A 22404-nucleotide genomic window follows, 5' to 3' on the forward strand; every position below is an offset into this window, starting at 1 on the left:
ACCGGGAATCTGCGTTTAGGTAAACAGAGGAAAGAAAACAAAGCATTCGGTCGACGCGGGCACGCGCCTGAGTCTCACAGTACTGTAACCAGCCACTACCCAAACGCGCTACTTTTTTTCAGCCAGAGCCTGCAAAGCCACGATTCAGCTTTTTGCCGCCTTCTGAGAGTCCATGGGAGCCGTAGGAAGTGTCACGTAACAGCAGAGATCCTTTGTTTTGGATAGAGATGGCAAAGAAGGCCAAGAAATGGTCAGACAGGGTACTTCCTGTACAGAATCTTCTCAGGTTTTGACCTGCCATTTGAGTTCTGTTATACTCACAGACACCATTCAAACAGTTTTAGAAACTTTGGAGTGTTTTCTATCCAAAGCCAATAATTATATGCATATTCTAGTTACTGGGCAGGAGTAGTAACCAGATTAAATCGGGTACGTTTTTTATCCAGCCGTGTCAATACTGCCCCCTAGCCCTAACAGGTACAATGTTTTCGTAATAACGTCATCTCTTAACCTTTAATAACAATACAAAAATTACATACATTTTCATATTCCATCTCTCGTCATGACCACCATTGTGGCTGACGGAAACCATTGTTCCAAAGTCCCTTTATTGCAAGTTTAATGTTCTGAGGCCAGTTCTCCATAGTGAGGACAAAGGAATTTCTCTGTGGCCTAAGACTATCATGGGCGTGAGGGGTCATAAAACCCCCACATCTTCAGACCCCTAGATCTCTCCTCCTCTGTTGGGGGTTGAGAGATACCCTGTAGGATTGTGGTCTCCTGTAACCTGACCTGATCAGGACAGTCATGACAGAGGCCATGTGGCGGAGAGTGATGCGCTGGAGATGGTGGTGTGTTCTAGTGGGTCTGGATAGGTGTGATGTAGTTAATGGAGATGGAGGTGTGTTCTAGTGGGTCTGGACAGGTGTGATGTAGTTAATGGAGATGGGGTTGTGTTCTAGTGGGTCTGGACAGGTGTGATGTAGTTAATGGAGATGGAGGTGTGTTCTAGTGGGTCTGGGCAGGTGTGATGTAGTTAATGGAGATGGAGGTGTGTTCTAGTGGGTCTGGGCAGGTGTGATGTAGTTAATGTTTGTATGATGTTGTTGTGTATGTTTTGTATTGTTTATAAAATATCAAATAAAGTCCCAATGCAAAGTTAACCTCATTGTTCTATTTTTGGTTTTATTACATTAAACCAATCAGAATTCAGAAGAATGCCAAAGTCAGGTGTGATGTAATATGGAGGACCAGCCAATTCCCTATGACGTAAACTACAACAGAAATAACTTCAAATGTATAACTTCAAATTAAACAAATAGTTTCCACTCATGACTTGAGTGACTAAAGTAAACCAACGTTTTGGAAATACATAATACCATCTAATCAAAGAATATTAGCTATATGCAGTTATCTTAGCCAGACAGCTAATATTAGCTATTTAGCCAACTAGCTATGGTCAGCGAGCTGGAGCCCAACTAGACCATTTAGAACCCAACTAACAAAACCCAACTAAAACATGACTGCAGATCAAAAGAGCAGAGACATACAGAATGATGGCAGGGAAAATCACCAACATCCAAAATAGATCGATTCCAGATGTCAGTCAGCATGCTAGCAGTAAGCCAAGGTGGAAAAAGTTACAAAACTCCCGTAGTCTACTTCACAGTGAATATGCTGAAAAATAGTGATGGGGAAACAAAGCTTCCTGAAGCATTGATGCTTTTCAGCCTGTTGCGTCAACAACAACAAAAAAACAGCAAGCAGGTTGATTTCCTCTGTTGTTTTGAACCCACGGCAAGAGGCACCAGATCCTACTGTGCTAACGGGTTCCCTCTAGATAACACATCCACACAGTTCATGAAAAGCATGAGGTGTGGCTAACGTTTGCAAGCTTGAGCTAGCTACCGGGCTAGTGTGACCTTCCGGGTCCCTCAAGTCAGTGAGTCAACACAGGAAGGAGCAATGGATGGATAGTTCATTTATTTCCAAAGCTGCAATGATGGGACACACACAGTATGGATGAATGATCAGTAGTGATGGGATATAAATAGCACTCCCATGCAGTATAGATGATATACAGTTTATAATGTAATGTCAACTTTATACATTTCTATGCCAGGACCATTCAATTTTCAACTCACCGACAGCAATTCTCCATAAATCTGCTGTGGATTACCCAGAATCCCGAAATAAATTAATACATATTAATACATAAATTAATACATAGGTAAAGCCCGCCTTATCTCAGTCACCATAGCAGCACCAACTGGTAGCACAAGCTCCAGCAGGTATATTTCACTGGTCATCCCCAAAGCCAAGACATCCTTTGGATGCCTTTCCTTCCAGTTCTCTGCTGCCAATGACTGGAACGAATTGCAAAAATCACTGAAGCTGGAGACTCATATCTCCCTCACTAACTTTAATGAAGCATCAGCTGTCAGAGCAGCTCACAGATCATTGCACCTGTACACAGCCCATCTGTATACAGCCCATCTGTAAACAGCCCATCTGTAAACAGCCCATCTGTAAACAGCCCATCAACTACAGTTGAAGTAAGAAGTTTACATACACTTAGGTTGGAGTCATTAAAACTCGTTTTTCAACCACTCCATACATGTCTTGTTAAGAAACTATAGTTTTGGCAAGTCGGTTAGGACATCTGCTTTGTGCATGACACAAGTAATTTTGCCAACAATTGTTTACAGACAGATTATTTCACTTATAATTCACTGTATTGCAATTCCAGTGGGTCAGAAGTTTACATACACAAAGTTGTTTGTGCCTTTAAACAGCTTGGAAAATTACAGAAAATGATGTCATGGCGTTAGAAGCTTCTGATAGGCTAATTGACATCATTTGAGTCAATTGGAGGTGTACCTGTGGATGTATTTCAAGGCCTACCTTCAAACTCAGTGCCTCTTTGCTTGACATCATGGGAATATCAAAAGAAATCAGCCAAGACCTCAGAAAAAAATTGTAGACGTCTTCAAGTCTGGTTCATCCTTGGGAGCAAATTCCAAACGCCTGAAGGTACCACGTTCATCTGTATAAACAATAGTACGCAAGTATAAACACCATGGGACCACGCAGCCGTCATACGGCTCAGGAAGGAGACACATTCTGTCTCCTAGAGATGAACGTACTTTGGTGCGAAAAGTGCAAATCAATCCCAGAACAACAGCAACGGACCTTGTGAAGATGCTGGAGGAAACAGGTACAAAAGTATTTATATCCACAGTAAACTTAGTCCTATATCGTCATAAACTGAAAGGCCGCTCAGCAAGGAAGAAGCCACTGCTCCAAAACCGCCATAAAAAAGCCAGACTACAGTTTGCAACTGCACATGGGGACAAAGATCGTACTTTTTGGAGAAATGTCCTCTGGTCTGATGAAACAAAAATAGAACTGTTTGGCCGTAATGACCATCGTTATGTTTGGAGGAAAAAGGGGTAGGCTTGCAAGCCGAAGAACACCATCCCAACCGTGAAGCACTGGGGTGACAGCATCATGTTGTGGGGGTGCTTTGCTGCACGAGGGACTGCGTGCACTTCACAAAATAGATGGCATCATGAGGGAGGAAAATGATGTGGATATATTGAAGCAACATCTCAAGACATCAGTCAGGAAGTTAAAGCTTGGTCGCAAATGGGTCATTCAAATGGACAATGACCCCAAGCATACTTCCAAAGTTGTGGCAAAATGGCGTAAGGACAACAAAGTCAAGGTATTGGAGTGGCCATCACAAAGCTTTGACCTCAATCCTATAGAAAATTTGTGGGCAGATCTGAAAAAGCGTGTGCGAGCAAGGAGGCCTACAAACCTGACTCAGTTACACCAGCTATGTCAGGAGGAATGGGCCAAAATGCATCCAACTTATTGTGGGAAGCTTGTGGAAGGCTACACGAAATGTTTGACCCAAGTTAAACCATTTAAAGGCAATGCTAACAAAATACAAATTGAGTGTATGTAAACTTATGACCCAATGGGAATGTGATGAAAGAAATTAAAGCTGAAATAAATCATTCTCTCTGCTATTATTCTGACATTTCACATTCTTAAAATAAAGTGTTGATCCTAACTGACCTGAGACAGGGAATTTTTACTTTGATTAAATGTCAGGAATTGTGAAAAACTGAGGTTAAATGTATTTGGCTAAGGTGTATGTAAACTTCCGACTTCAACTGTACCTCATCCCCATATTGTTATTTATTGTTTTGGTAATTTGCACACCAGTCTCTCTACTTGCACATCCATCTTCTGCACAAATATCACTCCAGTGTTTAATTGCTAAATTGTAATTACTTCGTCACTACGGCCTATTTATTGACTTACCTTCCTAATCTTACCTCATTTGCACACACTGTATGTAGAATTTTCTATTGTGGTATTGACTATGCGTTTGTTTATTCCATGTGTAACTCTGTGTTGTTGTTTGTGTCGCACTGCTTTTCTTTATCTTGGCCAGGTCGCAGTTGTAAATGAGAACTTGTTCTAAACTGGCCTATCTGGTTAAATAAAGGTGAACTAAAATTAAATTAAAAATATATAAATATGTGATAATTCAAAAACATAACTGGTTGTGCTTATAGGTAACCAGATCTTCAATACAACTAGGTTTCTAAGTCTGTACATACTGTATCTTTACACTGGTGAGTAAAAACTCATGCTTCCTACACTTTAACTTGTTTGAAAATAAAATATACTTTTTACTCAACAGCGTTACCCACTCCAGTCAGCAGATGATGGTATGTGGCTTTAAGGCGATGCTGTTGGTGTGACGTATAATGTAGTGGACGGAACGGTTCTTTCAACAGCAGCAACAGTTAGTCAGCTTCCTCCGTAGCTTGCTAGACAAAATAGCCGAACCAATAAAGCTCTTTAGACACTTTAGTGTATATTAGCCACTGTGTTTTAAACCCACTTCTGTCGTCTAGTTAGTTATCCGATTTAATTTCATATTTACTGTGTTGTTGTTATTAGTCAGCTAGCGGGTTGGTTAAGTTAGCATTAGCCTAGCTAGCTAACTGTTAGCTAACATCCCGACCATGAGTTCATTAAGCTACTCTCCTGCTAAAGAAGAGGTCTACTGGACGGAGAAAGAAGCTCTCGTCAAAGCGGAGGAGGAAGAGGAGGCTGTTTCAATACAAAAAGAAGTAGAGGGTGAGGTTGTTGCCGTGAAAGAAGAGAAAGACGTTTCAGTTAAAGAAGAGGAAGACTCGTTAAGAGTGAAAGAGGAAGATGATGTTACAGTAAAAGAAGGGGATGCAGTTTTTGGAGTGAAAGAGGAGGAGGGGGAGATGACTGTCACATTGAAAAAAGAGGAGGAAGAAGAGGAGGAAACTGGATATCTGGGCCCGGTTTCCCAAACGCATCTTAAGGCATCCAATGGTTCTAACGGTGAACTTAGCCATAAGATGGTTTTGAGAAACCGTTCCCTGATTAATACTAGTAAGTACTGTCTTAAATACAGAGGCACAAACTCTGCAGTTGTTGAACTGATGTTTGGTGTTAAAGCCGAAATCTGCAATTGCTACATCCATATTGTGTCTTTTAAATTATTTACTTATAGCCATTGATTCTTGAAGAATATAACACATGCCTCATGAGCTTAGTTCAACTGTTGTACCCCATCAGAGCCCCAAATAAGCTTTTTTCTCTCCAATGTTTAGAAACAATGTAAATCAACACTGTATAGCCTCAACATGGTTAAAACTATAATGTTGATATCATGGATGGTCAATCCTTGCATCCATAGGCCTGTCTATGAATTTGAGAGTAGTTACATTTCTCCAGACCCATCCATCATCTTATTACCAAAACAGTGGTGGAATTACAGCTTTGTTACTGTTTGAATGGCAAGTTGGTTGAGTGATTTATGTGGCTTTTTTAAAGGGACAACCTAGTATTTAAACAGAAACAAAATGGCTGCCCAGAGACTTGGTTTGGTAAACAGCTGAGGGATGGAGAAATGTAACCACTCTCGTGCCGCGTGGATATCGAAAGACCGAGAGCTGGACATTGTCATGCGCAATTGATTTCATTAAGACTTTGTTTACTTCCTGTTTTGAGGTGAAGAAAAAAAATACTTTGAGAAACTCCAGAGCTCATTAGTGGTGGTGCGTTAAGACAGTCAGAAATACTACCAGACATCCCAAAATGGGCACATTTATAGGCCTACATTTGCACACAGGCCAGGTAGACTAATCCTACTTCTATATGCGTAATCGGGTGTGCGTCCTTATTCAACATTGACAGGAGTGTTTCAAATGAAAGACAATGAATAAATTGATTAAACTGACGTATCTTGTGGGGTCAGGTCTGGGTGGTCTGCCAGGGGCCGTTTCATTTAGTATCCGTTTGGGTCGGCATTATGAACCTAGTTTCCCTCCTTCAGGGAACAGTAGTTACAGTCATAACGTTAAGCTTGTCATATGATGAACTTCAACTTAATTACTGGATCTTCCTGTCGGACAGTTTTTTTGACAGTCAAATGACAAACATCACGACTTTCAACAACAACCAAAGTGCTTCTTCATTCATTACTCTGATAAAGACAGTTATGCCGTGCTCCATGTTGGATCCAACAACCCTAACAAATTGATGTTTATAATGTGTTATTGTCGGCTTGATTTACTGTAGGGTCTCGTTAGTCTGTTTGGACACAGAGATACTTATCTCATAATGTGTAGAGAACTGTTCCTTGATGGATAGGCTATTTTACAACACACAGAGATATAATCCTTCATTCAGGACATTTAGAATGACAACTCATTACAGAGTAGCCTAGAGGGATTATTCACAAAATTATCTGGTGATCAGGTTATGAAATGTCATGACAGAGACATTTTAGTTTCCATGTTTCACCTGAAATATTACATGATTTATAGTCCTAGGTCTGTTGTTGTTAGGTGAAGTTATGGGTCCTACAGTGATATGCAACTTTTCAGGGAAGTTATGAACCAATATACACAGGCAGTTAGGAAAGCTAAGGCTAGCTATTTCAAACAGAAATTTGCATCCCGTTGAACAAACTCCAAAAAGTTCTGGGACACTGTAAAGCCCATGGAGAATAAGAGCACCTCCACCCAGCTGCCCACTGCACTGAGGCTAGGTAACACTGTCACCACCAATAAATCCACTATAATTGAGAATTTCAATAAGCATTTTTCTACGGCTGGCCACGCTTTCCACCTGGCTACCCCTACCCCGGTCAACTGCCCGGCACCCCCCACAGCCTCTCGCCCAAGCCCCCACCATTTATCCTTCACCCAAATCCAGATAGCAGATGTTCTGAAAGAGCGGCAAAATCTGGATCCCTACAAATCAGCGGGCTAGACAATCTGGACCCTCTCTTTCTAAAATTATCTGCCAAAATTGTTGCAACCCTCTTTACTAGCCTGTTCAACCTCTCTTTCGTATCACCTGAGATTCCCAAAGATTGGAAAGCAGCTGCGGTCATCCCCCTCTTCAAAGGGGGAGACACTCTAGACCCAAACTGCTACAGATCTATATCTATCCTACCTTGCCTTTCAAAGGTCTTTGAAAGACAAGTTAACAAGCAGATTACAGACCATTTCGAATCCCACCGTACCTTCTCCGCTATGCAATCTGGTTTCAGAGCTGGTCATGGGTGCACCTCAGCCACGCTCAAGGTCCTAAACGATATCATAACCGCCATCGATAAGAGACATTACTGTGCAGCCGTATTCATCGACCTGGCCAAGGCTTTCGACTCTGTCAATCACCACATTCTTATTGGCAGACTAAACAGCCTTGGTTTCTCAAATGACTGCCTCGCCTGGTTCACCAACTACTTCTCTGACATAGTTCAGTATGTCAAATCGGAGGGCCTGTTGTCCGGGCCTCTGGCAGTCTCTATGTGGGTGCCACAGGGTTCAATTCTCAGGCCGACTCTCTTCTCTGTATACATCAATGATGTCGCTCTTGCTGCTGGTGATTCTTTGATCCACCTCTACGCAGACGACGCCATTCTGTATAATTCTGGCCCTTCTTTGGACACTGTGTTAACTAACCTCCAGATGAGCTTCAATGCCATACAACTCTCCTTCCGTGGCCTCCAACTGCTCTTAAATGCATGTAAAACTAAATGCATGCTCTTCAACCGGTCGCTGCCCGCACCTGCCTGCCCGTCCAGCATCACTACTCTGGACGGTTCTGACTTAGATTATGTGGACAACTACAAATACCTAGGTGTCTGGTTAGACTGTAAACTCTCCTTCCAGACTCACATTAAGCATCTCCAATCCAAAATTAAATCTAGAATCGGCCTCCTATTTCTCAACAATGCATCCTTCACTCATGCTGCCAAACATACCCTCGTAAAACTGACCATCCTACCGATCCTCGACTTGGGCGATGTCATTTACAAAATAGCCCCCAACACTCTACTCAACAAATTGGATGCAGTCTATCACAGTGCCATCTGTTTTGTCACCAAAGCCCCATGTACTACCCAACACTGCGACCTGTACGCTCTCGTTGGCTGGCCCTCGCTTCATACTCGTCGCCAAACCCACTGGCTCCAGGTCATCTACAAGTCTCTGCTAGGTTAAGCCCTGCCTTATCTCAACTCACTGGTCACCATAGCAGCACCCACCTGTAGCATGCACTCCAGCAGGTATATCTCACTAGTCACCCCCAAAGCCAATCCTCCTTTGGCCGCCTTTCCTTCCAGTTGTCTGCTGCCAATGACTGGAACGAACTGCAAAAATCACTGAAGCTGGAGACTCATCTCCCTCACTAACTTTAACCTCTTACATCTAGATGTTCCGCTAGCGGAACGCCTCGCCAATATCCAATGATAGAGCGTGGCGCGAATTACAAACTCCTCAAAAATCACAAAACTTCAATTTTTCAAACATATGACTATTTTACACCATTTTAAAGACAAGACTCTCCTTTATCTAACCACATTGTCCGATTTCAAAAAGGCTTTACAACGAAAGCAAAACATTAGACTATGTCAGGAGAGTACCCAGCCAGAAATAATCACACACCCATTTTTCAAGCTAGCATATAATGTCACAAAAACCAAAACCACAGCTAAATGCAGCACTAACCTTTGATGATCTTCATCAGATGACACTCCTAGGACATTATGTTATACAATACATGCATGTTTTGTTCAATCAAGTTCATATTTATATCAAAAACCAGCTTTTTACATTAGCATGTGACGTTCAGAACTAGCATACCCACCGAAAACGTCCGGTGAATTTACTAAATTACTCACGATAAACGTTCACAAAAAACATAACAATTATTTAAAGAATTATAGATACAGAACTTCTTTATGCAATCGCGGTGTCCGATTTTAAAATAGCTTTTTCGGTGAAAGCACATTTTGCAATATTCTGAGTAGATAGCTCGGCCATCACAGGCTAGCTAATTTGACACCCACCAAGTTTGGCACTCACCAAACTCAGATTTACTATAAGAAAAATTGGATTACCTTTGCTGTTCTTCGTCAGAATGCACTCCCAGGACTTCTACTTCAACACCCAATGTTGTTTTGGTTCCAAATAATCCATAGTTATATCCAAATAGCTGCGTTTGTTCTTGCATTCAAGACACTATCCGAAGGGTGACGCGCCGGCGTGTATCGTGACAGAAAATTTCAAAATATTCCATTACCGTACTTCGAAACATGTCAAACGCTGTTTAAAATCAATTTTTATACGATTTTTCTCGTAAAAAAGCGGTAATATTCCGACCGGGAGTCGTTGTTTTCGTTCAAACACTGAAAATGTAAAATGGACTCTTCACATGCACGCGCACGCCCGTGTCATTGTTCTCAGATCGACCACTTTCCAAAAGCCCTACTGTTTTTCGCCCAGGGACTGCAGAGTCATAATTCCCCGTTCCGGCGCCTTCTGAGAGCCTATGGGAGCCTTAGAAAATGTCACGTTACAGCAGAGATCCTCTATTTTCCATAAAGAGGCTATAGAAGGACAAGAAATTATCAGAGAGGGCACTTCCTGTATGGAATCTTCTCAGGTTTTGGCCTGCCATATGATTTCTGTTATACTCACAGACACCATTCATACAGTTTTAGAAACTTTAGGGTGTTTTCTATCCACATCTACTGGGCAGGAGTAATAACCAGATTAAATCGGGTACGTTTTTTATCCGGACGTGAAAATACTGCCCCCTATCCTAAACAGGTTAAGCACCAGCTGTCTGAGCAGCTCACAGATCACTGCACCTGTACATAGCCCATCTGCCAATAGCCCATCCAACTACCTCATCCCATACTGTATTTATTTATTTATTGCTCCTTTGCACCCCAGTATCTCTACTTGCACATTCATCTTCTGCATATCTGTCATTCCAGTGTCTAATTGGTATTTTGTAATTACTTCGCCAACATGGCCTATTTATTGCCTTACCTCCCTTATCTCACCTCATTTGCACACACTGTATATAGATTTTCTTCAACTTTATTGTTGACTGTATGTTTTGTTTATTCCACATGTAACTCTGTGTTGTTGTATGTGTCGAACTGCTTTGCTTTATTCTTGGCCAGGTTGCAGTTGTAAATGAGAACTTGTTCTCAACTTGCCTACCTGGTTAAATAAAGGTGAAAAAATAATAAATTAACAGTGGATTTCTGCTGTTGTGAGCCTTTAACCATCTGTCTGACTTTGTCGATCACACAGGAGAGAGACGGGACTATCGTGGATCCTCTGGGGAGCCTCAACAACATCATGAAGCTGACGAGGCAGAGAAGAGTCTCTCCAGATCAGAGCACCTCAATAAACAACAGCAGAGACCCACAAGAGAGAAATCTTACTGCTGCTCTGACTGTGGGAAATGTTTCTCAAGATCAAATTCACTAAAAGTACACCTGAGAATTCACACTGGAGGGAAATCTCACTGGTGCTCTGACTGTGGGAAAAGATTCAACTCTACAACAGACCTTAAAATACATCATAGAATTCACACAGGAGAGAAATCTTTTGGCTGTGATCAATGTTTGAAGAGTTTTTCTCAGCTAAAAACCCTGAAATCACACCAGAAAACACACACAGGAGAGAAACCTTATGGCTGTCATCAATGTGGGAAGAGTTTTACTGTGTCAAGCTCCTTGATAGTGCACCAGAGAACACACACGGGAGAGAAGCTTCACCATTGTTCATTTTGTGGGAAAAGCTTTTCAACATCACACACCTTGAAGGTGCACCAGAGAATGCACACAGGAGAGCGACCTTATAGCTGTAATCAATGTGGGAAGTGTTTTTTTACATCTAGCAATCTGACTAAACACCAGAGAACACACACAGGAGAGAAACCATATAGCTGTAGTCAATGTGGGAAGAGTTTTGGTCAATCTGGAGATCTGAAGACACACCAGAGACTACACACAGGAGAGAAACCTTATGGCTGTGATCAATGTGGGAAGAGATATAATCAGTCGAGCAGCCTGATAGTACACCAGAGAACACACACAGGAGAGAAACCTTATGGGTGTGATCAATGTGGGAAGAGTTTTAATCAGTCAAGCAGCCTTGTGGTACACCAGAGATCACACACAGGAGAGAAACCATATAGCTGTACTCAATGTGGGAAGAGTTTTGTTACATCTGGCTGTCTGATGACACACCAGAGAACACACACAGGAGAGAAGCCTTATAGCTGTGATCAATGTGGGAAGAGTTTTACTCAGTTAAACAGCCTGGTAGTGCATCTGAGAACACACACAGGAGAGAAGCCTTATAGCTGTAGTCAATGTGGGAAGAGTTTTAATTGGCTAAACAGCATGGTATCACACCAGAGAACACACACAGGAGAGAAACCTCATAGCTGTAATCAATGTGACAAGAGATTCTCAGATAAAAGATATCTGATTAAACATCAGAAAATACATAGATGAAGGTTGTTTCATGATATCAATGCAATGTCACAATATGTTTTTAACATTGTTGTAGGAGTATTTTAATGATGTCACAATGTGGAACCCTAAATGTTTGTTCAATTGATTTGAGATTTGAACTTGCACCTGTGGAACGGTACTTAAGACACTAACAGCTTACAGACGGTAGGCAATTAAGGTCACAGTTATGAAAACTTAGGACACTAAAGCGGCCTTTTTACTGACTCTGAAAAACACCAAAATAAAGATGCCCAGGGTCCCTGCTCATCTGCGTGAACGTGCCTTAGGCATGCTGCAAGGAGAAATAAGGACTGCAGATGGGGCCAGGGCAATAAATTGCAATGTCCATACTGTGAGACAGGGACGGACAGCTGATCGTCCTCGCAGTGGCAGACCAGACTGTCCGCAATAGGCTGTGAGAGGCTGGATTGAGGGCTTGTAGGTCTGTTGTAAGGCAGTCCTAACCAGACATCACCGGCAACAACGTGCTCTATGGGACCAGACAGGACTGACGAGTCGCGGTTTTGTCTCACGGGGGGGATGGTCGGATTCACGTTTATCGTCGAAGGAATGAGCATTACACCGAGGCCTGTACTCTGGAGCAGGATCGATTTGGAGGTGGAGGGTCCGTCATGGTCTGGGGTGGTGTGTCACAGCATCATCGGACTGAGCTCGTTGTCATTGCAGGGAAGACATCCTCCTCCCTCATGTGGTACCCTTCCTGCAGGCTCATCCTGACATGACTCTCCAGCATGACAATGCCACCAGCCATACTTCTCGTTCTGTGTGTGATTTCCTGCAAGACAGGAATGTCAGTGTTCTGCCATGGCCAGCGAAGAGCCCGGATCTCAATCCCATTGAGCACATCTGGGACCTGTTGGATCGGTGGGTGAGGGCTAGGGCCATTCCCCCAAGAAATGTCTGGGAACTTGCTGGTGCCTTGGTGGAAGAGTGGGGTAACATCACACAGCAAGAACTGGCAAATCTGGTGAAGTCCATGACGAGGAGATGCACTGTAGTACTTAATGCAGCTGGTGGCCACACCAGATACTGACGGTGACTTTTGATTTTGACCCCTCCTTTGTTCAGGGACACATTATTCCATTTCTGTTAATCACATGTCTGTGGAACTTGTTCAGTTGTCTCTCAGTTGTTGAATCTTGTTATGTTCATACACATGTTAAGTTTGCTGAAAATAAACACAGTTAACAGTGAGAGGATGTTTATTTTTTTGCTGAGTTTATTTGTTGTCTTAAGGGGGAAGGTGTTACGGGCTGTGGTTTTTCTATTTATGTTTTGAGGCTGGACTTTAGCACGTCTAGCTCGTTAGCACGTCTAGCTCGTTAGCACATTTAGCTCGTTAGCACGTCTAGCTCGTTAGCACGTCTAGCTCGTTAGCACATTTAGCTCGTTAGCACGTCTAGCTCGTTAGCACGTAGGACGCACTGATTGGTGTCACCTCGTTAGTCAGTATGTGTGACACCTGTGCTGGCTTGTCCATCTCGTTAGTGGGAAGGTGTTTCACCTGAGCTGGTCCAGGTTCTATTTAAGAGTGTCTGGCCCAGTGCTCCTGTTGTCTTGATAGATGTGGAGAGTCAACACCTTTAGTTGTTCCACCTTTTTGGTTTACTTCCTGTTGTAACGTGTGTGTGGAGGACCAAGACGCAACAGGGAAGTGTATACTCATCTTCTCTTTTTAATATATAAGAAGGAGAAACAAAATAAACACGTATACAATTAACAGAAATGACACTAACAGTTCTGTCAGGTAAGAAGCACAAAACAGAATACAACTACCCACAAACCACAATACAAACACACCCCTAATTATAGGACCTTCAATCAGAGGCAACGATAGACAGCTGCCTCCAACTGAAGGCCCCAACACCAATTAACTAAACATAGAAATACAAATGACTAGATAGAACATAGAAATAAACTAACAGAACAATAACCAAAACCCTGGACTAATAAATCAAATACCCCTCTCTACATGGACACATACACACAACCACCCTGAACCACATAAAACAAATACCCCCTGCCACGTCCTGACCAAACTAAACACTAACAAATAACACCTTTACAGGTCAGAACGTGACACCTGTCTTTAAGTTTGGTGTGGGTTTTTCTTTTGTTTTCCTCTTCTTGGACAGATTTAGTGGGTCTCATGGTGGGTGTCTTTTAGGTCCCAGTTGTTGTTACTAGTCAACTTTCAGTGGACACTCCCATAGTGTCTATCAGAACCCCTCCTAAAACACCACCTGTTTAGTTGTGGTTGTTGTCAGTGAGTCTTTGTTAGTTCCTCTTCTGTTTGAGCAACATTTCTGTTTTCTTGCTGGGGAACTTAACAACAAACAATGTAGTAAAACAAGCTGATATTTTGGGTTGGATATTGCATCCAATTGTTAATATTTTAATCAATGGCATTTCCTTAGTATGTTCATTAGTCTTTCAGTTGTTAATCTGTTTTTTATCCTCTTATGTTTGTGTAGTACATTTTTCAGTTTTTATTTGTTTTTTCCTGTGAAGCCAATGCGTTGCATCCATGTCTGAAATGTGCTTTATAAATAAAGCTTGATTTGATTTGAACATATTGTAAAACAAATGAACCCAATGACTGACCAATCAAGACTCTTGCCAAACCAATGAACAAATGTGTGTAAAAGCAACACATGTATTGGTCCTTCTTAGTCTGAAAAACAGTATCACTTTTCAAGCCTGCTGGGGGCGTGGTGGAGTGGTAAACACCACCCTCGGCTCTACCAGGGGCTTGAGGTGGTCTCCCACAGCTCTGATTATGTCATGTTCTGTGGCCTTGCCGTTCCATTTCTTGACTGCCCCTGCAACACAGAAACACATTTAGTCATATTATATAAAACACTCAAAGTAAATCTACAGCCTCAGTTACACCTGGCACCTAAATGTGACTTCTGTCATCCGATCACTCCAAACTGCATTAGGTTCAGATCTACCAGGATGGGCCTTTGACAGTCTGGACGCAGTCAAACCACTGAATATGCATAAGCAATGTAAAGAGATGGGGTGAATGAGGGGAAAAATACATTTTACACAAATTACCTTCATAAATCAAATCAAATGTTATTGGTCACATACAGGTGTTCAGCAGATGTTATTGCAGGTGTAGCGAAATGCTTGTCCTTCTAGTTCCCACAGTGCAGCAATATCTAACAAGTAATATCTAACAATTCCACAACAAATACCCAATACACACATATCTAAGTAAAGGAATGGAATTCAAAATATATAAATATATGGATAAACAATGTCAGAGCAGCATAGACTGAGATACAGTTTATACATATGAGATGAGAAATGCAAGATATGTGAACATTATTAAAGGGACAATGATTTCATGATGCCTGTTTAACAGTCTGATGGCCTTGAGATAGAAGCTATTTTTCAGTTTTTCGGTCCCAGCTTTGATGCACCTGTACTGACCTCGCCTTCTGAATGATAGCGGGTGAACAGGCAGTGGCTCGGGTAAAAACAAAGAACAAATATGTGTGTCTGAGGGGAAATTAACTTTCATACAGCCAAAAAGGGTGAGAAATTACACCAATATCAGTGGACAATTTGTACTAATGTAAATAAACATAGATGATGGAACATATTCCCTTTTGCTTATGTGATGAACCGCTAAGGGGACATAAAATATTTACCATCTAAACCATGTGTGACCTCTCACCTCTCTGGCTGTAGAAGTGTTCTTCCTAACCAGTCCCTCAACAGCTCTCTGACTGAGCTCCACCCCCACTGGGTCTTCAGAGGAGAGGAAGGCTGAGGAGGGTTGGAAGGATGAATGGATCAGTCACTCAATAAAGTGTAGAGCTGCTGTCTATGCTGTCTGACAAAATCACTATTTTAGTAGTTCATTAAAGTAAATAAGGCTTTATGCTGAATACTAACTATCAATCACTTAGATCATGTATTTTCAGGTAGAGATACATCCTTGGGATGTCCCTAGCCCATTGAAGTTGACATTTAAAATGGTTAAGGTAGGGGTTAAGGTTAGGGTTTGGGGTAGGGATGTCCCAAGGATCCCAGATAGCATTGACCATTGTGCATTCTTCTGTCTCTTTTACATAGCAGGTGTACAATAAACAGACAAGACAAGTAGGCATGCAATGGATTATGGAACATATTCCCTTTTTTTACCTTTATTTAAATTGGCAAGTCAGTTAAGAACAAATTCTTATTTACAATGATGGCCTATGAACAGTACCTTCCTAGACAATGTGCTGGACAGTAATTATTTATGTGACAGATCAATGAGGTCAGATCCCAATACCCATGTAGACATAGCTTACTGACAGATCAATGAGGTTAGATCCCAATACCCATGTAGACATAGCTTACTGACAGATCAATGAGGTTAGATCCCAATACCCATGTAGACATAGCTTACTGACAGATCAATGAGGTTAGATCCCAATACCCATGTAAACATAGCTTACTGACAGATCAATGAGGTCAGATCCCAATACCCATGTAAACATAGCTTACTGACAGATCAATGAGGTTAGATCCCAATACCCATGTAAACATAGCTTACTGACAGATCAATGAGGTCAGATCCCAATACCCATGTAAACATAGCTTACTGACAGATCAATGAGGTTAGATCCCAATACCCATGTAGACATAGCTTACTGACAGATCAATGAGGTTAGATCCCAATACCCATGTAAACATAGCTTACTGACAGATCAATGAGGTCAGATCCCAATACCCATGTAAACATAGCTTACTGACAGATCAATGAGGTTAGATCCCAATACCCATGTAAACATAGCTTACTGACAGATCAATGAGGTCAGATCCCAATACCCATGTAAACATAGCTTACTGACAGATCAATGAGGTTAGATCCCAATACCCATGTAGACATAGCTTACTGACAGATCAATGAGGTTAGATCCCAATACCCATGTAAACATAGCTTACTGACAGATCAATGAAGTCAGATCCCAATACCCATGTAGACACAGCTTACTGACAGATCAATGAAGTCAGATCCCAATACCCATGTAGACACAGCTTACTGACAGATCAATGAGGTTAGATCCCAATACCCATGTATTGCGAACAGGTCGATTGTAGCGGTAGTCGTTTCGATAACTTTACAGTTGTTTCGACCGCGGTGGTTATTGGAGTCGTGGTTTCCTGGAAGAAACCGTTGTTGTGCATCATCTTTCAACGCTCCAATACCTGATAATGACCAAACCTGTAGAGGCTGTTTGGGAATTCAACTTTAATTAACCTGAAAGTGTTGCTTCATAGTAGAAACATCTGTTGGGTTGGTAGAATGTGGAAAGACCCACCTCATTGGTTAATATTCACTGTAGTAGAAACATCTGTTGGGTTGGTAGAATGTGGAAAGACCCACCTCATTGGTTAATATTCACTGTAGTAGGAAAATCTGTTGGGTTGGTATAATGTAGAAGTAGGTTATAAATTCATACTTATTACAAATCTGCAGTTGTCTGACTATTATATAATTATTTAATGAAAGAAATGTAAAAATGCACTTTTTGTCTGGAAATAAAATAAACATTTATCTGCCTTAACCACTCCAGTCAACAGATGGCGATGTGCGTCTTTCAGGCGATGCTATCAGCGTGACGTATAATCTAGTGGACGGAACACTTCTTCAACAACATCTAGTCAGCCACTACGGTAGCTTCCTAGCCGAAACATTCAAGCTGTTCAGACTTCTTCGGTGTATATTTGCCTCTGTATTTAAAGCATAATTCTGTCATATAACTAGTTTCCCCATTTAATGTCATATTTCCGTATAGTCAGGTAACGTTAGCTGGCTTGATAAATTAGCCTATCACCAGGCTAGTCGCTAACTAGCTAGGTTAGCTGGCTAACATCCCCGACCATGAGTTCACTAAGTTACTCTCCTCCTGCTAAAGAAGAGGAGGTCTGCTGGACGGAGAAAGAAGCTCTTGTGTCTACAACAACAAGTAGAGGGTGAGGCTGTTACCGTGAAAGAAGAAGAGAAAGACGTTTAAGTTAAAGAAGAGGAAGACGCGTTCAGAGTGAAAGAGGAGGAGGATGTTACAGTAAAAGAAGAGGAGGAAGAGAAAGAGGATGATGCAGTTTTTGGAGTGAAGGGGGAGGGGATAACTGTCACATTAAAGGAGGAGAAGGAAGAACAATAAGAGGAGGAGGAGACAGGCGATCTGATTAAGACCAGTAAGTACTGTCTTAGAAACAGCACCACAAACTATTGTTGAACTGATGCGTGGTTTTAAAGCAGCGTTCTACTGAATGTTTATGCTTTAATATGTTTTTATTTAATGTAGGAATTGATAACTACACTGTAAGATGTGTATACCACCAAAGAGCGGGTCACCAACAAAACCTAAACAATGGATTAGCAAATTCACAACTTTAATGTCACTCAGAATTGACAAACAAGATATAAATGACTGGTGATGTGTGTTGCTATAGTAACCCGTGGGGGGAAGTGAACACCCAGACAGTGGGCATCTTTGAAAACAAAACCAGGAAGGTACTTCATAGTTACCCAGAAAGGATTTGATGTTGAGATTAAAAACTGCTGCATTGGCCTTTTAATGTAAGATACATATGGCTTCTTATATGTTTTATTTATCCAACATAACTGCGAAGGATTTCAATTAAAATAGTCAACAAGAAACAATAATAATAATAATAATAACTTTGACTACATACATCCTTCTAGCTAGCTGACCACAACTTTCATTGTAATTCATGTAAGTTAAGTTAGGTTTTAGTTAAGTTAGGTTTTAGTTAAGTTAGGTTATGAGAGTTTTCAAAAAAGTAATATGTACACATTTTGTGGGACATTCTGTATATTGTAAAATTTGACTGCGTGACACATTTAATTTAATATCCAACTTTTAACCTCTGAAATATAGCTAACGGTTTGCTAATGTTGCTAGTTTAACGTAGTTGCTAAATGTTGATAAATGTTGACTGCTTAGTAACCAAAAGGGAAAGAAATGTTGTCAAGCTATAGATAGATAGTAGAGCTCAGCCTAAAACATGACATTATGTATTATTATAGAGCTCTGCTCAGCCTAAAACATGACATAATCTATTATTATAGAGCTCTGCTCAGCCTATAAACATGACATTATCTATTATTATAGAGCTCTGATCAGCCTATAACATGACATTATCTATTATTATAGAGCTCTGCTCAGCCAATAAACATGACATTATCTATTATTATAGTTTTGTTCAGCCTATAAACATGACATTATCTATTATTATTGAGCTCTGCTCAGCCTATAAACATGACATTATCTATTATTATAGAGCTCTGCTCAGCCTATAAACATGACATTATCTATTATTATTGAGCTCTGCTCAGCCTATAAACATGACATTATCTATTATTATAGAGCTCTGCTCAGCCTATAAACATGACATTATCTATTATTATAGAGCTCTGATCAGCCTATAACATGACATTATCTATTATTATAGAGCTCTGCTCAGCCAATAAACATGACATTATCTATTATTATAGTTTTGTTCAGCCTATAAACATGACATTATCTATTATTATTGAGCTCTGCTCAGCCTATAAACATGACATTATCTATTATTATAGAGCTCTGCTCAGCCTATAAACATGACATTATCTATTATTATTGAGCTCTGCTCAGCCTATAAACATGACATTATCTATTATTATAGAGCTCTGCTCAGCCTATTAACATGACATTATCTATTATTATAGAGCTCTGCTCAGCCTAAAACATGACATTATCTATTATTATAGAGCTCTGCTCAGCCTATAAACATGACATGATCTATTATTATAGAGCTCTGCTCAGCCTGTAAACATGATATTATCTATTATTATAGAGCTCTGTTCAGCCTATAAACATGACATTATCTATTATTATAGAGCTCTGACCAGCCTGTAAACATGACATTATCTATTATTATAGAGATCTGATCAGCCTATAAACATGACAATATCTATTATTATAGAGCTCTGTTCAGCCTATAAACATGACATTATCTATTATTATAAAGCTCTGCTCAGCCTAAAGACATTACATTATCTATTATTATAGAGCTCTGCTCAGCCAATAAACATGACATTATCTATTATTATAGAGCTCTGCTCAGCCTGTAAACATGACATTATCTATTATTATATGACGATGACGTGGATCTCTATTAAGGCAGCCCCCCACACCTCTCTGATTCAGAGGGGTTGGGTTAAATACGGGACACACATTTCAGTTGAATCCATTCAGTGTACTAGGTATCCCCCTTTCCCTATTATAGAGCTCTGCTCAGCCTATAAACATGAGAGCAAGATTAGATTTTATGTTCTACATTATTATTATTATTATTAGGGCGCCCCCCCAAGTTTTTATTAAACTATGTAATGTTCTGAAAACTGACCTCAGGTTTTTGAGGAATCTTGCCTCACAGGAAGACAGTTTTATTTCATGGAGGTTTAATTCAGTTCTCTGTTTAGTATTTAACTAAATACTCTGTTTGTCTTTGGTAGGAGAGGGACCAGACTGTCACTCTGACAGCAGGGAGACTCCTTCAGGGGAACCAGACCCAGAGACGCCCAAACCAGCGAAACAACACCACTGTTCCCAGTGTGGAAAGAGTTTTAAGTGGTTAAGGAACCTCAAAGTACATGAGAGAACGCACACAGGAGAAAACCCTTACGATTGCTTCCACTGTGGAAAGAGTTTTACCAAGTTAGGGAGCCTGAAAACACATGAGAGGGGACACACTGGAGAGAAGCCTTATCACTGTTCCCACTGTGCAAGGAATTTTAGGTGGTATGCGAGCCTGAAGGAGCATGAGAGAATACACACAGGAGAAAAGCCTTACCAATGTTCCCGATGTGAAAAGAGTTTTACCCGGTTAGGGAGCTTGAAAAGGCATGGGAGAACACACACAGTAGAAAAGACTTTCCAACATACTAATACACAGGAGGAGAAGACATCCCACTGCTCTCATTGTGAAAATACATTTTCCCAGTCAGAGGACCTGAAATCACACGAGAGAATAGAGGCTGTGTTCTGACTTATGTTTTTGATTGAGAACTTGTTTTTGTTCATGCTACATTAAATCATATTGTATGAATGAAATCATACTGAAAAATAGGTCTACATTTTTTTTCCATCTCAAGAAATGATCATGTCGAAAATCGGATTAAAATATATAAAAAAATATTATGTTTTGATTATGAACTTAAGATTGATTGAATGCAAGTGTAAACCCCTAAATGTTGTTCACTATATAATTGGGATATTTCAAAAATGTTAATTATTAAATAGATTAATATGAGTATTTCTTCATTCAGATTGTCATTGTAAATGCGAATTGGTTCTCAATTGACATATCTGATTAAATAAAGGTGAAATAAAGTAAATGCCATATTATTTTGGGGAAGTCGATTTGATTCTATGTTCGGACATATAAAGTGCGTTTGTGAAAACTATTTTTAAGATGCTGCATAGTGATTTTCCAAACTCACTTCAAAGAGAGAGACTTGAGGATGGGACATGTTTGTGACATCACTGCTATTTCCAATCTGAGTGTTCCATTCCATCCTTTCCTCTATTTAGAATCGAATAGTGTTCCTTTCCTCTATTTAGAATCAAATAGTGTTCCATTCCATCCTTTCCTTTATTTAGAATCTAATAGTGTTCCTTTCCTCTATTTAGAATCTAATAGTGTTCCATTCCATCCTTTCCTCTATTTAGAATCTAATATGTTCCATTCCATCCTTTTCTCTATTTAGAATCTAATAGTGTTCCATTCCATCCTTTCCTCTATTTAGAATCTAATAGTGTTCCATTCCATCCTTTCCTCTATATAGAATCTAATAGTGTTCCATTCCATCCTTTCCTCTATTTAGAATCTAATATGTTCCATTCCATCCTTTTCTCTATTTAGAATCTAATAGTGTTCCATTCCATCCTTTCCTCTATTTAGAATCTAATAGTGTTCCATTCCATCATTTCCTCTATTTAGAATCGAATAATGTTCCATACCATCCTTTCCTCTATTTAGAATCTAATAGTGTTCCATTCCATTCCTTCATTTAAGCCACTGTAACAGTTGTGTTTAATCATGTTGACTGACAAAAGAGACGTGACAGCATGCCTGCCAACTGGCTATATGGCAAAATGTTGATATGTCAAATGTGACCAGGTTTGTGCAGATTTCTTTCAGAGGTAGGCTGTACCCAGAGTAATAGAGGACGCTACAGTGGGGGAAAAAAGTATTTGATCCCCTGCTGATTTTGTACGTTTGCCCACTGACAAAAAAAGGATCAGTCTATAATTTCAATGGTAGGTTTATTTGAACAGTGAGAGACAGAATAACGCATGTCAAAAATGTTATAAATTGATTTGCATTTTAATGAGGGAAATAAGTATTTGACCCCCTCTCAATCAGAAAGATTTCTGGCTCCCAGGTGTCTTTTATACAGGTAACGTGCT

The 22404-nt window shown here is 40.5% G+C and overlaps 1 long non-coding RNA gene and 1 pseudogene across 1 annotated transcript; both read left to right on the forward strand.

Moving 5' to 3' along the window:
* The first annotated feature begins 6219 nt into the window (after positions 1-6219).
* Positions 6220-12132, forward strand: LOC123738554 (gastrula zinc finger protein XlCGF17.1-like; annotated as a pseudogene).
* A 5359-nt stretch (positions 12133-17491) lies between these two features.
* LOC106578601 (uncharacterized) lies at positions 17492-21339 on the forward strand. Its single transcript, XR_006763227.1, has 2 exons — positions 17492-18121; positions 20448-21339. It is a non-coding gene; the product is annotated as an uncharacterized lncRNA (long non-coding RNA).
* Positions 21340-22404: the final 1065 nt, after the last annotated feature.

The sequence above is a fragment of the Salmo salar genome, chromosome ssa02 (genome assembly GCF_905237065.1).
Source record: "Salmo salar chromosome ssa02, Ssal_v3.1, whole genome shotgun sequence".
NCBI classification, from domain to species: domain Eukaryota; kingdom Metazoa; phylum Chordata; class Actinopteri; order Salmoniformes; family Salmonidae; genus Salmo; species Salmo salar.